Genomic DNA, 16,535 nt, shown 5'->3' on the forward strand with positions numbered 1-16,535 from the left:
ATGTACATGTATTGTACCAAGTGATTTAAAAACATAATTGGAAAGCAGCGATACCAAAATGTAACTGATAGTCAATTTGAGATAATAGAAATAACCGTCTTTGTATTTTTGTTTCCCCTGAAAATTCTTCATTTTAAAGTGTAATTTTCGAAAAGGAAAAATGTGACTCAAAGTCGAGGTTGAGCGAGTCTGGGTCAAGGTGTTTTCAGCCAGGAGCGGCCCGGGCACAGAAAGGATCCCGCCGCAGGGCCAGGGGCAGGGCCCAGGGAGGCAGTCCTCAGAAGCTGGGCCTCTCTGGCCTGCGGGCATCGGACCGGAGGACACGGCTTTCCCAGGGTGGCGGCCCGTGGTTCCCGGGAGGACGTCTCAGTGGTGAAAGGTCTGCGATCTCACAGCTCCCACAGCGTCCCAGGTGCAAGCAGAGTGAACCCGCCCCCTCACCCCCTCGCCCCCTCCTCCAAGGGGAGCTGAACAAAAAACAAATGTTTCGAGATTATAAATGAATATGTGTAGCAGGCCGTACAGGAGCATTAACTAAGTTTTGTTTTGTTTTGCCCAAGAGAGGAAGACCATTCGCGAGGGAAGAAAAGGGAGGGAGGGGCCAGAGACCCGCAGGCTGGATGAGCGGCTGAGGGTATAGGCCAGCGTTTATGCTGGGGCGCTGGGCAGGGGACAGGCGCAGCTGTCCCGTCCACAATACGGACATCGCCCACATCCGTGCTCATCTTTGCGCCCGACGGACGGTGACCTCCTGTGGTCTGTGTCTAACTCGGCTTTCAGTGCCCCCTGCCCATCGCCTCTCAGGGCGCCTGGCCCCCGGAAAGTGCTCAAAAAACTACTGAACGGAACCCAGGCTGGTCCTAGCACCAGTCCCGCCTCGGGCTTATGTGGGGAAAGCGAGATAAACCCATCCTACGCAGGAGGCAGGCTTTCTCTCGCTCCCTTGGGGAGACCACCGGGGTTGAAGGTCCCACTGGAATACTCCCGAGCGCAGGGAGCAGCGCCGCCAGCCAGCCCCCCCGCACAGGTTGGCGGACCTCCCCGCTCGGGGCCAGCGGGAGGCGGCCCAGGAGCCGGCCAGGTGCGCGCGCCTCTCCCCGGGCCCACCGATGCCGGGTGGTACCCAAGGAGGCTCTGGGCCACTTGGGCTGGAGCACAGCCAGGGGCTTCCTGCGGGAAGTGCTCCCATCTCGGGGCATCTCGGTCCTTCTAAGTCCCCGAACTCGCCTTCCACATCTGGCCAGTGGGGAGGCTCCCGGCCTCCAGGACGCCGGGGGCGGGGAGGCGGGCAGAGCGGGGCTGCCGCGGCGGAAAGCGCGGGGAACGGCGAGAGCGCATCCCCGGGCGGGGGTGGGGGGGTGGCGCTTGCTGGTGGGGACCCCGTCCCGGTGCGTCCCGGTGCAGAGCGCGCCCTCCCCCGCGCCCTCCGGGTCCGAGGTGCGGACCGGGCCCGCCCCGCCTGCACGCGGCCCTGGGCGGCTCGGGTGGCCCGTGCTGCCCGGGCAGCCAGCGGAGGGGCCAGCGGGCGGGCGGCCGGCGGCGGGAGGCGGGAGCCGGAGGACCCCGCGCGGGGCCCAGGACGCACGCGGCGGGCCGTGCGGCGCGCGCTTCCCCTCCCCCCGCGGCCCGGAGCGCGAGCCGCCCTGACGTCACGGGCCGCCCGCCGGCCCCGCGCTCCGCCGGGCAGAGCGCGTGCGGCCGCCGCCGAGCACATGGGCCCTCGGGCCGGGCAGGCGCGGGCCGGACTGGACCCGGAGGAGCAGCTCAGGGGCCGCGAGCCAGGACGGGCCCTGCTCCCCCCAGGCTCCCCCGAGTGGATTTCCACGCGGCAAGGATGTTGGCGGCCCCGGTGCCACGGCTGGGATCCACCTTCCAGTAAGTTAGAATTTTGCCCTCTGCGTTTCTGGAAAGTCGGGAGCTCGGGGCCTGGCGGGGAGGGATGCTCAGTGAGCAGCGGGACGGAGGCAGGGGCTTCGGATTCATGTCTGTGTTCATCGTGCACTTTCCTCATCCCCAGACTCCAGGCGGGCGTGTGGGGAGAGGGGGAGGGGTGGATGGTGACATCCCGTGCCCCGTGCATGGAGAGAGATTATTCTGGATCGAATGCACTTGATCCAACGTTGATTGCCTCATCTCTAAACATAGACCATCTCCAGTCAGCCCCGAGGTGGGGTCGCAGGTGCGGTTTGGAGGCCCTTCTGGTGAAACCAGAAGTCTGGGACCCATAGGATGCTCCCTCCATCCTTGGATCTTTAGACCATCCTCTCCTCACTACCCCTCCCCCCTCCCCCCCTCCCCCAAGGTGATTTCCCAAAACTCAGCAGCTCTGGTCTTTGAAACTTTTGCATTGTATTCCCAGATTTGCTGGGTGCCCCTTATCATGGTAATTTTGGGGGATGGGCTGTTGATCTAATTAGGGTTGCCCTCCCTCCGGCTCATGTGCTCTGACTTATGCCAGTGTTTGTGGTCGGGTGTAGACTTGCAGGAAGGGCAGCCATGAGGCTGCATGTGTCCGGTGCATGGATACACCACGAATTTTCCTGACGGGTTTGCAGCCGTGGACTATTCTTCTGTTTATTCTAGGCCCTGACTTCAGGCCCTTCTAGAAGATAAGAGAGTTTTTAGGGAGAAGAAGGGGAGGTTTGGGTGGTCCCTCCTGATCTTCTATTTTCCAGAGGGAGGCCGGCAGGCCCCTCTCCCCCACCTCACCACCAGCCAGTCCAGGCTGCCGGAGCTGTTTGCTTGTTGGAGGAAACCATGGAGAACAGTCTGTTTGTGTGGGGTGGGTGGGCGGGGGCCCAGGGGACGCAGGGCCTGTCCGGGCTTCGCTGTCGGTTATAGGATGATGCAGGCCTCTTTTGCATACTGGCTGTGACAAGTTGAGGCTTGTTCATTTGACACAGTCCTGTGGTCACAGCTAATCGGTCCAAAGCTCCCACCCATGGCGTTGGGGCTTGTATGGATCCCCCGAACCCAGAGTGGAAGGAACTTCCTGAAAGTATTAGGAGCAAAAAAAAGTCCCTGGAAGCAGCAGGAGACACAGAACCCCGGGCTGGCGGCCTGGTTTCCACTGGCTGAGAGGAGTTCCATCTTGAAGGTGAGCACTGCCTGGTGGTCTAAGCCCCTGGCGAGCGGGCTCAGCTGGAATCCCACGGCCTGGACTGGAGGGTGGCAGGCTTAGGTGGGTCCAGTGCCCATCCTGAGGCCGTGCCCACCGACCCCAGAGGCCATTTGCTATGTGGTCACATTGTTGCTTTGCCTGGTTAAGGGTGACTTGGCTGTTGTTATTGTTGCTCTACCTACGTCGTCGAGTGCAGCATTTTGCATGCAGCAGGCTTCTCCTGAAAAGTAGAAGAAATCAGTTTCTTTTTCTCATTGATTGCCCTCCCTCGCCCCTCCCCCTCCCCCGCTCCTCCATGCTGTGTGGTGTGCTCATCTGCTCCTGCCCCGAGCTTTTCTGGGCTGGGAAGAGGGAGCTTTTTCCTTGGTCCTGGAATATCCGACCCCCCCCCCCCAAACCCCCTTACCCCTGATGGTGTGTGTGGTTGCTGGTCAGTATCTCCGTCCACGTCCAGCCAGTCCCTTGTGCTTCTGGCGTTTATTCTCCTGAATGGCACGAGGACGGACTGGCTGGACTCGGGAGCCTGTGTCACCATGGCCAGGGCATGGTGCACGGACGGCTCAGCTCAGGGGTCTCCTGGGGGAAGAGACACCTTCCTTTCTTCCTCCTTGTAGGAGTGACCCTGAATTTGGTCAGACCAAAGGCAGATCAACCCTTTCCTGGGGAAGTGAGGACCTTGGGTCGTTGCCAGGTCCGGTCCCGAGTCTCATTCCCTGGCCTGTTCCCTTCGCAGGGTGTGTTTTTCACGTCAGACACCCTCCTGGACACTCGGCTTTTTATTATGTATTTCCTTTCATAGTTGGGTGTAGACATAGCACTCTCCCTAACCTCCCCCCCTCCCCTCGATCCCCGTGCTGGTTTGTGGTCTCTTTAATAGATCAAGACCCCCATCTTATATATTAGGTGTCTGCAGGGTACCCCGACCCAAGATGGGAACAGAGCACTACTCTAGAATAATTCTAACTGTTTGTTGTTGTTGTTATTAATTCTCACTTGAGGATATTTTCCCATTAATTTTTATAGAGAGTGGAAGGGAGGGGGAGAGATGGAGAAACATCGGTGTGAGAGAGACACATCAATTGGTTGCCTCCCGCTCCCGCCCGGACCGGGGCCAGGGATCGAGCCTGCAACCACGGTACATGCCCTTGATCAGAATTGAACCCATGACCCTTCAGTCCGCAGGCTGACTCTCTTTCCACTGAGCCAAACCAGCTAGGCCTAGAATAATTCTGACTATTGATGAGCTGCACTGATGGTCACTTCTCCACCTTCCCTTGAAAACTTCAGAAATTCGAGGCCTTACAGGAGAAAACTGCTAAAATGTGTTCTTTCATGGTACCTCCTCGGTCTCTTCTGTTTTTCTGGCCCCAAGTAACGAGTAACAGTATAGTAATTAATAATAACAACAACAATAGTAGCTCCCATAGCATTAAAATTGTATATCGTGCCAAGAATGTTCTTTGCAGTTTCTGTTCCCTGCGACCCCACGAGGCAGATATAATCAAATGTCTAGTAATGATGGATTTCTTATTGTGGGCCGACCTCAGTTCCAAATGCTTTAGATGTATTATCTCATTTAATCTCCCACAATCATGTAAGACGGGATTATTATTATTGCTGTTTTCCAGATGAGGAACCCACAGCTCAGAGAGGTTAAGAATATTCACTCAGGTCACACAGCTAGGTGGTGGCTATGTGACCAGCGTGTCATTACTGTGACCCTTCACAGTGGATGGGAGCTATGGGAGCTAGAACTCTATTTGCAAGTGATAAGGTCGCCTCCCCACCTCCCCCACCTGTTCTGAGTACCTGCCTCTATCCTGGGGGTGTTTAGGTGCAGTAGTGACCCTAAGAACACAAAGATTGTGGTGGCCCCTCTCTCAACCTTATCTTTAAACCAAAAAGCAGCCCTGACTGGGGTAGCTCAGTTGGTTGGAGCATTGTCCCGTGCACCAAAAGGTTGCAAGCTTGATTCCCAGTCAGGGCACATGCCCAGATTGTGGGCTAGAGCCTCAGTTGGGGTGTTTGCAGGAGGCAGCCAATCGATGTTTCTCTCTCTCTCTCTCTCTCTCTCTCTCCCCCCTTCCACTCTCTCTAAAATCAATTAAAAAACAAAAACAAAACAAAACAAAAAATAAAATAAAATCAATTAAAAAACAACAGCAATGCTAGGTCATAAAAAACAGTGGTCTCAGTCATTTTTTATTTTTATTTTTTAATATATACTTTTTTTAATTGTTGCTAGTATTACAGATCTCTCCCATTTCCCCCCCTTCCTCCCAGCCCCTACCCGCACCCCCAGGTCTTCACCACCCTATTCCCGTGCCCATGCTCAGTCATTTATTAATTGCAGAATTCTGAATGGGCTTTCTTTTATTTTCTCTTCCTCATTTTTTTGGGGTGGTGGTGGTGGTGGTTATGGGGTATTGTTTGGCTGGTACCTGGTGGGTTATCTGAGCTGCAGTATTTTTTGTTTACCTGCCTTTTTTCCCTCCTTGACCATGAACTTGAGTGCAGCAGCCAGCTGGCTGTGGGGTAGTCATCTTCACAGGTCTGGTGGCTCACCCAGCCATGGGACTTGGCTGAATTGCGTGGCTGTGAGAATTGCTTTGTTTTCAAGGAAACAAGTGGTGCTCAGCCTACAGTCCTTGCTATGTTAGGTGAGAAACAGCCTGGCAGGCTGGGACGTGGAGGGGTTGTCCCCAGGACAAGGACACGGAAGAGGGAGGAAGAAAGTGGCAGAAGGCATCTGGGAAGATTGAAGGGCAGTGTGGACCTGGGTCACTTTGGGGCAGGTTGCTTCGCCTCTCTGAGCCTCGGTTTCCTCGTCTCGAAAGTGGGGAGGACACAGCGCCAACCTCACAGGTTGCTGTGAGGAGGAAATAGCGAAATAGCGGAAGAGCAGCAGGCCATTAGCAGAGGGCCTGAGCTCCCAGTGCGCACTCAGGTCGGTAGCTAATATTATTAGTTCTAATGATCGGGGTTTGCAACTTCCTGTGGCTGCTTGGAGTGGTGGTTTCTGAATGCATTTTCACGTGTAAAGGTGTAACATTCTGGTTACAGAGACTCTCTTTGCAGGCAGCTGAAAGGAATGCTGGCTAATTTAGAAAGAGGAAGCCAGGAGAGCTGCAGGAGCAGGGCTCAGAGGGGCAGGCATCAGAGGACACCCGGGGGTGGCCCTGCCTTTGCACTTGGCTCTCTGTGCATCCATTTCCTCAGCTGCTGCCCTGGGAGGACACGCTCCCTCCCAGGGATGGGGCAAAAGCACTTAGCACAGAGGAAGTCAGCTCTTGAGTAAGACAGCAAAGCAATTGTTATTACTTATTCTTCTTTGGGACTCCCTTTTCCTGGTAAGTGAGCCCCCACCGACATTGGCTATTCTGTTGAAGATCGATTCATTGATGGACTCACTCATTTGCTAAGCGTTTGCTAAGCGGTTACCAGGGGTCCTAGACGCTGGAGATGCCAAAGAGGCAGCATCCCTGTCATCTAGTTGGTCCAAGCCCCGGGCGTGGGGACAGGGTGGTCCCCAGGAGGAGCAGGGGCCTGATGGAGGCAGCGCAGACAAAAACCACATGGGCTCCAGTGCCCCGGGTGGGGGTGGGTGCTGGCACCCCTGTGTTAGTGGATGGAGGATGTATCGCACAGGGCCTGGCACTTGGTAATTACTATATACGCCGTCATTGCTATATTTGTTGTTATTATGGTTATGATTTTTCCCTTGGCGGCTGCCTCATAAAACAGCAACCTCCCTTTCTCCCACTTTTCTTCCTGGGTTTTGTTTCTTTCTTTCCCATCAGCCATGTGATGGACTGAATGTTGGTGCCTTTCCAAAATCCATCGGTTGAAACCGCACTCCCCGTGTGATGGTATGTGGAGGCTGGGCCTTGGGGAGGTGATGAGGGCGAGATGAGGTCATCAGGGTGGGGTCCTCGTGATAAGAAGAAGAGACAGCAGAGAGCTCCCTTCCCTCTGTGAGGACAGAGAGCAAGAAGGTGGCTTCTTACTAGCCCGGAAGAGAGCTCTCACCAGAGACCTAGTCCATCGGGACCTTGACCTTGGACTTCCTGGCTTCCAGAAGTCTGAGAAAGACATTTCTATTGTTTAAGCTGCCCCGCCTACAGCATTTTGTTGTGGCAACTCCAGCAAACGAAGGCAGTCCTTATCGTGCCTGGATGTTCCAGATCTCTGCCTTCTCCCGCTGCATTGTAAACTCTAGCAGGCGGAGGGCAGCCAGCAAGTCATTTACTTCTCATCAATGCAGCACGTAGTGATTGTGGGCCTACTCTGTGCCAAAGCACTGCCCTTGGTGTTGGGGGTGCAGAAAGGAACATAAAAGGGTTCCGGAGACCTCCGTGCCGATGGTGCTCACGTTACAGCTGGGCTAGACAGCTGAGGAAGCGGAGACGTAAGGAACAAGGGCGGGCGGTCAGAGTGTATCAGGGGTCCTGCGCTCTGTGGGGGTGCGTGGAGCAGGGCCAGCGTCTGTGGTTTGGACAGGATGCACCGAGAGGCTGACGTTGGAGCCTCGTGAAGGAGATGGGGTCAGTGTGGAGGATGGTGTTTCAGGCCCTGGGCGGAGCAGGACCACGGCCGACCCAGGAGTGGGCCTGTGAGATGGGGGAGCTGAAGGAAGAGGCTGGGTGGGCATGGGCTGGGCAAGGCGGACGGAGGCAGCTGGGAAACCCGGCCGGTGCTGTGGGTGGGGCTGCGTGAAGTCTTCAGCCCAAGGCAGTGATGGCGAACCTTTTGAGCTCGGCGTGTCAGCGTTTTGAAAAACCCTAACTTAACTCTGGTGCCGTGTCACATATAGAAATTTTTTGATCTTTGCAACCATAGTAAAACAAAGATGTATATGTTTGATATTTATTTTATCTATCTAAATGCCATTTAACAAAGAAAAATCAACCAAGAAAATGAGTCCGCGTGTCACCTCTGACACGCGTGTCATAGGTTCGCCATCACTGGCCTAAGGCATTGCCTTGACGTTAGTGAAACGGGGAGCCGCTGAAGGGTTTTCAGCAGAAAGCCCGTTGGAGCCGCTTTAGCCTTTGAAATGATCCGTCTGGCTGCTGTGTAGAGAAGAAACGAAATCCGAGTCAGAAGCGTCAGGAGCGGGTCCAGGCTGGTAGCGGGGGGCGTGGCCACAAGCCCTGGGCTTCTGGACCCGTCGCTGCTGTGTCCACAAGCACCTACACAGCGCTGTCCCCGGTGGGGGCCCCCGCCTTCTGTGGCCCCGAGCACCCGCAGTGAGGCTCGCCTGAGTGGAGACAGACTGTACGTGTAAAACACACATTGGCATGCAAAGACTTTGTACCCAAAAAGAATGTGAAATAATTCATTAACAAATCCTTTCATGTGGATTCCATATCTTGAAATGAAATTTTGGGCCTATTAGGTTAACTGTGATATATGATTTAATTTAATTTCACCTGTTTCTTTTAACTTTTTTTTTTTTTTTTTTTTGTAATGTGGCTACTGGGGAATCTAAAGGTGTATGTGGCTCACATTCATTTCTCTTGGACAGGGGTCTAGGACAGTGCCTGGTACATACATGCTAGGCATGCAGTGAATGGGATGAGTGACTGAGGGCCAGGTACAGGGGCCCCTGCCGTGAATAAGAAACCATCCCTGGCTTCAAGAAGCTCCCAGTGTGGGCGAGAGGCAGATGGCTGATCCCTAGTAGAGTGGAGGGAAGACAGGTAGAAATGGGGCCCCAGGCAGCCAGGCGTGGTGTGGCTGAGAATCCCTACCCAGGAGGGAAATGGTGAGGGGTCTGTGGTCTCAGTAATGACCTTGCAGACAGAGAAGGGAGGGCCCTGTGCCTCTAGACTGTGGCTGAGGTGGGAGAGCCAGGCAGCCAGGTGGGCTGGAGGACGGGCGACTCTCAAGAGCCTCAGAGACCAGGCAGAAGCCAGCTATTTATTTATTTAATATATTTTTATTGATTTCAGAGAGGGAGAGAGAGATAGAAACATCAATGACGAGAGAGAATCATTGATCACCTGCCTCCTGCACGCCCCACACTGGGGATCGAGCCCACATGTGCCCTGACTGGGAATTGAACCGTGACCTCCTTCCTGATTCATAGGTCCATGCTCAACCTCTGGGCCTGCTGGCCGGGCCAGAAGCCATTTACTTAAAGTGCCTCCAGCCGTAACCCGTTTGGCTCAGTGGATAGAGCGTCGGCCTACGGACTGAAAGGTCCCAGGTTCGATTCCGGTCAAGGGCATGTACCTTGGTTGCAGGCACATCCCCAGTGGGGGGTGTGCAGGAGGCAGCATATCGATGTTTCTCTCTCTTTGATGTTTCTAACTCTCTATCCCTCTCCTTTCTTCTCTGTAAAAAATCAATAAAATATATTTAAAAAAAAATAATAAAGTGCCCTGCAAACTCTGGGTACTTTCCAAGGACTGTAACCTGAGAGTAACTTCCCAGATTTACATGTGGACAAAAGCAGGTGAGCTTCCGCTGGGAGGTACCTGAGTTGGGGATTCTGGGCTCATGGTGGGCAGAACTGTGGCTAGGGAAATGTAAACCATCTTTCCGCAAATGAAAGAAATATAAGCTTATCTTTAAAATCCTGGGGAAAAGGTCCATAAAAAAGGCAATATTATTTCTTAAGTACACCACTGTTTTATCTTCTTTGTCCCTTTAAGGAAGTAGTTGCAATTATGAGACACTATACTTGTAAAATACACATTGTAATGTATGTTTGCATCCTGATTTTCTTAGTTATCACCAAGTTATAAGCATTTCTGATTAGTATTGAATATGCTTTGTCCATGGTACTTTTATTGGATAGATAATATTTTATTATTCTGTTCCATGATGGTTTTATTGTTTACTTAATCAGTTGATTGGGGTGCTTATCTCATAATAGACTCTATATATGTCAAGTTTTCTATTTTTCAGTTCATTTTTTTATGGTAAATCCCCAGGACTGGGATTATTGCTCAATATTTTTAAAGTTTTAGGTAAATATTGTGGCCCCCAGAGATTTACACTGAAGCTATATTTTTCTTTTTGATAAGATGTGTAATGTTTGCTGCTGTCCATGATAAAGGGATATGTCACGAACATTCATGTATAGTGCAGACATATACAAGCTAAACATATGTTTACCTATGTCAGATGCTCCTGTGTGACTTTTTCTTTACTGTCATTTATTCAGCAAGTATTTGTGATGTGCCTTTGGTGTGCCAAGTACTATTTTATTTTTAAAAATATATATTTTATGGATTTTTTACGGAGAAAAAGGGAGAGGGATAGAGAGTTAGAAACATCGATCATTTGCCTCCTGCACACCACCCCCCCTGGGTGCCCGCAACCAAGATACATGCCCTTGACCAGAATCAAACCTGGGACCCTTCATTCCACAGGCCTGCACTCTATCCACTGAGCCAAACCAGTTAGGGCACCAAGTACTGTTTTAGTCTGAGGTATTCAGTGGTGATTAAAAACAAATATGGTCCCTGTTCTGAAGGAGCTTATTACTTTATTGGGAGACAAAGAAGCGAGCATCCACAAAAAATAACATTTTTGTAAGGAATGTGAAATAGAACAGTGTGAGAAGATAGTTTACTTGGAGTGAGGAGATCCGAGTGAGCCATGAAGACTTGAGAGAAGTTAACCAGAGAAGGAGGAAAACTTAAGTAAAATGAAAAGATTGAGAAATATGACTCTACATAGTGTCCCAGAAACATGTGTACACACTTTAACAGCCGATAGCTCAATTGATGTCTTTTTCTTTGCAGCCAGACTAAGCTTTGATCAAAGGAAATTCATCCTAAAATGCTACTGGAAGTTTGAAAATGCAGTTGAAGTACAAACACTGCCTTTATAATTATTCAAAGTGTGTATACATTTTGGGGGGGAACACCCTATATATCAAACAAAAAAATAAAAGCACCATAAGCAAAAAAAGCTATAATAATAAAAAACAAAGAGTTCCTGAAAGTCAATAACAAAAAAACAAACAATTGGCCCGGAGGGTGTGGCTCAGTGGTTGAGCATGGACCCAGCAACCAGGAGGTCACAGATGGATCCTGGTGGGGCCGCATGCCTGTTGCAGGCTCAGTCCCCAGTGGGGGGTGTGCAGGAGGCAGCCAATAGATGTTTCTATCTCTGTCCCTCTTCTTTCCTCTCTCTCTAAAAGTCAATAAAAAACATAATTAAGCCCTAGCCAGTTTGGCTCAGTGGAAAGAGCGTTGGCCTGAGGACTGAAGGGTCCCAGGTTCTATTCCAGTCAAGGGCACATGCCTGGGTTACAGGTTCAATCCTCAGTGTGGGGCATGCTGGGGGCAGCCGCTCTCATCGTTGATGTTTCTATCTTTCTCACCTTCTCCCTTTCTCTCTGAAATAAGTAAAAATATACATTAGAAAAAATAATTAGAAAAAAAAATCTTAAAAAAAAAGCCAACCTCAAAGCAAAGAGGGTAAAACACATGAGCCAGCAGTTCTCCAAAGAAGAAAGCTAAGCGCACAGGGTGTGTGAGAAGATTCAGTCTCACTACTAAGGCGAGGCTCATCGAGGTCCCATCTCCGTACAGTAGAAAGCACCCTTGCTAGTGCAGTGCGTGGCCTTGTGAGGAATGCATGCAGCTGTGTGACATAGTCCTGGAGTCCTCACCACCCCCCACCCCCCATTTCCATCGCCCCCACACTTCCCTCCTGCCCTTCTGGCCTCAGTCTCCTCCCCCGTTTCTAACAACCACTGACTTATTTTCCTCCCTTGCCGTTTCGCCCTTTTCATAAAAATGGCATCAATCATACGGCACGGAGCCCTTTTAGTCCGATTGCTCTCGGGTGGCGTCATGCACGGGTCTTCCGCGCCGTGGCGGGGACCGGCCGTGAGGTCATTGAGATTGTGGAGAGCTGCCTGTGCTGTGGCGACACCACGGTGCCTTTTCCCATCCTTCAGGCGAAGGGCATGTGGGCCCTTTCCAAGGGGTACATTTCCATATTTTAAGAAGTGCCCAAAATAGGAAGCCTGACGCAAGTCTTGGCAAGTCTTGGCGAGGCTGGGTGACAGGATCCCCCACTCGGCGAGCCAGCGTGTGAGGTCGTTGGAGAGACCAGTTGGCAGCCTGCAGCGAAATCGAAAACATCTGGGCAGCCCTCTCCTAGGTGAACTTGAGCATTCACAGCTCATGCTCGGTGCTACCACAGGATCCTTAGAGATGGACAGGAACCTTGAAAAATGGGCTGGTGGGGTCTAGGTCAAACTCACTGTCATCATTGGGCAGGGAGGAGGGAATAGGGCTGGCGGTGAGGGTCAAAGCTCACTTTGACTTTCCCTTTAAGGCTTTTTAAAAGGACAGTACAGGCACACGTTTTGAAAATATATGGAGAGGGTATGTATATGTATGCATATATGTAGTGCAGATGACAACACATTCGTGGTTGTAAATTTTAGGTTCTTAACATTTCTTTTAAAAGTAGTTTGAGGGAAGGACCCAAGACAGGAAAAAATATTTTTTTGGGGGGTGGAGGTTTCTATTATCAAGAGACTCCTGTGGGTGGAGTGGAGTGAATGTCCAGGGATAGAGACACAGCATGGGGTCCATGGTGGGCAGGTGCCAGGTCCTGGAGGGCCCTAAGCACTATTCCAAGCCTTTAGGAACTGCTGAGTGGGCGGGGTCTGATTTGATTGACCTTTTTTAAAAAAATACATTTTTATGGATTGCAGAGAGGAAGGGAGAGGAAGCGACAGATAGAAATGTCAATGATGACAGAGAATCATTGATTGGCTGCCTCCTACACGCCCCACACTGGGGATCAAGCCCACAATGCAGGCATGTGCCCTGACTGGGAATCACACTTTGACCTCCTGATTCATAGTCCATGCTCAACCACTGAGCTGATTGACCTTTCTGTGAGGAGGAAAAGGGATTGGATGGTTGACAGTGGGAGCTGGAGGCCCCTTTGCAGGCTGTACTGCAGTATTCTAGCCTAGGGACCTGAGCCCTAGCTTTAGCAGTGGACTTGGTCCTGCAGGCGGCAGGGAGCTGTGGAAGGTTTGAGCGGGGCCAGGGGCCAGATGAGCATGGCATTGCAGAGACATCAGCCCACACCTGGTGTCGCAGGCCTGGAGTCTGAAGGACATTCTAGTTAATGTCGCTGTGAGTGCACCAGTTCCCCTCTGGCTGGATGCTCCACTTTTCCCATTTTCTCAGCAGGACCGAGGACAAGGAAAGGGTCCCGTGTGAGGAAGGACCTTTGATGGAAGAGCAGTGGTGGGAACAGGGGCCCCTCTTCCTGCCTTTATGGTCCAGGATTTATTCCACAGCCCGCAGGGCCAGGGGCCGCCTGGGGATCACTTCAGCCCGTCCTCCCACTGATCGACTTCCTATCCTTGGGATGCCTCACTCTATACCACAGGCCACTGCATTGGGTCCACGGAAAACCCAGGAGGCCGAGGCCAGAATGCCCTGGCCTGGTTTACCCTCAGGCCCTGGGGACCCAGGGCCATCACACCCCTCCCCCCACCGCAGGGCGGCCTTTGGCCTTTGCCTCAGGACACCTAGGAGGAGGTGGCTTCCCAGGCCTGTGCTCTGGGGATGGAAAGGCCCCTTTTTTTTTTGCACCGGGCAGAGTTCCTAGCTGGCCTGAGCCTCCTCTGGGCTCCAGGTAGGTCAAAGGCAAGGTCTCTTGCCTATCATTTCTCTACACAGGCCACATGTGCTTTCTCAATCACAGGCTTTGCCACATACTTATTCCGTAAAAAAGGGAAAGCAAAGTTTGGTTTGAATTATTTATTTATTTACTTACTTGTGTGTGTGTTTGTTTGTTTGTTTGAAAGCAAGGGGTGCCGAGGTCAAGGGGCGATCACTGTTGCAGTCATCGTAACAATGGAGATTGTCTTGGCAGCCATGGCTTAGATGGCCCAGTGAGGTGTTCACCTTTGATACCTGAAGGATTTCCGATACCCAGGACTGTCATATTGGGTCCAGTAGTAAGACCTGACCTCACTCATGGCAGAACCCTTCTCCCAGCCGGCTGGTCCTGGTGTCTCCCCGCCCCCACTCATGCCTTCCTTCTGACCCCAGAGAGGGAGCTTTTGAAGGGACAGACTACATCGGAAACTCAAGGCCTTCATAGCTTTTAGTGGCTTCCCATGATTAGTTCTAGTACCAGCTGCATAATAGTCCGGCAGGAGTAGCGGTGAAATTGCTGCATGAGCCTGAATGGTGAAGCTGGGATAAGGACCCCAGCTCTCACCGACCCTGAGGGCTGAGCACTTTGGCCCTTGGATGCCTCAGCTTGGATCAGAAGGAAGGCTTGCCTGGCCCCAGGCAGCTGCTGGCTATGGGGCTTGAATAATGTTGAAGGTTTGGTTGATGAGATGCTTCAGAGGACTGCTGTCTGCAGATTCATCTCTAACTTTCCCACTGGCCCCCCTAACTACCTCTTATCTGTGCTTTCTGTCTCAGCCTCGGGGTCACCTCCTCCAGGAAGCATTCCTTCTTCCTTTCCAGCCTTGTGTGACCGTCCCCTCCAAGCACCCTGCCTCTCGGCTATCACAGCTCACACCACATGGCATTGTGTGTGTTCCCCATGTGGGTTCCTGTCAGGGCTCTCACACTGGTCTGCTTAGGAGGGTGAGCGGATTATGTAAATGCACCAGGTGGGCCCAGGAGCGTGCAACAGGAAGTGCGGACCCACAGAGAACCTGCCCCTCTCTAGAGGGGCAGCTGCTCTTGGACCCAGCCCCACCCCCCTCAGCCCTTTTCCCAATGCCCTTGCTGCCAAAGCTTCCACTTTCTATTTTTATTTTTTTTTAATTTATTTTTATTGATTTCAGAGAGGAAGGGCGAGGGAGCGAGAGATAGAAACATCACCGATCAGAGAGAATCATTGATCGGCTGCCTCCTGCACGCCCCCTACCGGAAAACCGAAACCGGGGCATGAGCCCTGACCGGAAATGGAACTCCATGACCTCCTGGTTCATGGGTGGATGCTCAACCACTGAGTCACGCTGGCCGCTGGGCTCCCTGCTTCAATCTTTACTGGCTCGAACGCCTCACCTGAGCAAAGACCTTCCGCATGCACAGCATTTAACATTTCCCCCCTCAGAACTGTTCTTTGGGATTGGCTATATGTGCCTGGAAAAGTATTAATTTCTGAGATTCTAGATTGTTCTCCTTTTCCCCTCTCCTGTCTGCCCCATCAATGCATGTTGGCTTTTTCCTTTCCTTTTCTTTTCTCTTCTCTTCTTTTCTTTCTTTCTTTCTTTCTTTTTTTTTTTTTTTTTTGGAAACCAGCCCTTTTGCACCCTGCTGGGCGGGGAAGGTGTTGGTGGGCTGTTCAGCAGCTGTGGTTTCCTCGCAGCTCCCTGCCTTCTTCTGCCTCCCCGTTGGTTAGCCATTGCTGCTGGCCTTAGGGGGACAGGCCAGTGTTCCGATATCTCGTCATTGATGGTGAGCTGTCATGGCAACACTGCTTAAAGAAATGAACTAATCAGCTCCCATGGTGAACAAAGCCCGCCCCATCCGGAGCAGGGTTCCCATTGTGTTGTGTTTCGGAGCATAGCGGAGGGACACGTCATAAAGGTATGACTGGTTGGGAACTGTAGGAGCTTAATATGTGCCCCGAACTGTACCAGACGCTGGTGTTGGAGGGATTAAAAAGAAGAACCATGGCCTTTATAGTTTGGAAGATCCTGTCCTTGCCTTTGAGAGGCGCAGAGTAAAAGCAAAAAATGCACAGAGATGATAATATAGCATTCGCGTAGTTACGACGCAGTGCACTGTAATTCAGCATTATTACCAGCTGCGGTAACGGCTTCCATGTGGCCGTCCCATGTTTGGTTTTGGGAGGAAACTGCCAGACTGCCGTCCATGGCAGCTGCACCATTTTCCATTCCCATTAGCAGTGCACGGGGTTCCCATTTCCCCACATCCTCGCCAACACTTATTTTACTCCGTGTTTTTGTTTTACTTTTAATAACAGCCGTTCGAATAAATATGAAATGGCATCTCACAGTGGTTTTGCTTTGCATTTCGCTAATGACTAGTGATGCTGAACATCTTTCTCAGTGATTCGTTGGCCACTTGTATATCTTCTTTGGAGAGTGGTTTTTTATTGTTGACGTGTAGGAGTTCTTTATATATTCTGGAGATCCATCCCTATTTCAGATGGATGACATGCAAATATTTTTGTCCCATTCTGTTCTGTTTCTTTTCACCTTCTTGAAAGTGTCCTTTGATGCATAGGTGCTTTTAATTTTGATGAAGTCTACTTGACCTAGTTTTTGTTTTTGTCACCTGTGCTTTTCGTATGAGGCTCAGACATGGTAGGAAACTCAGCTGGGCCAGCCAGCCGGAAGCGGCAGAGCGCAGGTCCTGACCAGCTGACACACTGCCTCGAGCCTTCATCCTTCGGATTCCAGTGGCCACTGTTGGCCCCAGGC

The 16,535-nt window shown here is 51.8% G+C and overlaps 1 long non-coding RNA gene across 6 annotated transcripts in view; it reads left to right on the top strand.

Moving 5' to 3' along the window:
- Nucleotides 1-1,626: 1,626 nt before the first annotated feature.
- LOC132219748 (uncharacterized) overlaps nt 1,627-16,535 on the top strand; it is an 801,764-nt gene continuing 786,855 nt past the window's right edge. For 2 of the 6 annotated variants that reach the window (XR_009449594.1, XR_009449598.1), the window contains exon 1: nt 1,638-1,875. This is a non-coding gene — a long non-coding RNA (uncharacterized LOC132219748). Of the gene's footprint in view, nt 1,876-16,535 lie in introns of all 6 variants that reach the window. The other 4 variants (XR_009449597.1, XR_009449595.1, XR_009449596.1 and 1 more) reach the window with 4 other exon arrangements.

This window comes from Myotis daubentonii, chromosome 17, assembly GCF_963259705.1.
Source record: "Myotis daubentonii chromosome 17, mMyoDau2.1, whole genome shotgun sequence".
Lineage (NCBI taxonomy): Eukaryota > Metazoa > Chordata > Mammalia > Chiroptera > Vespertilionidae > Myotis > Myotis daubentonii.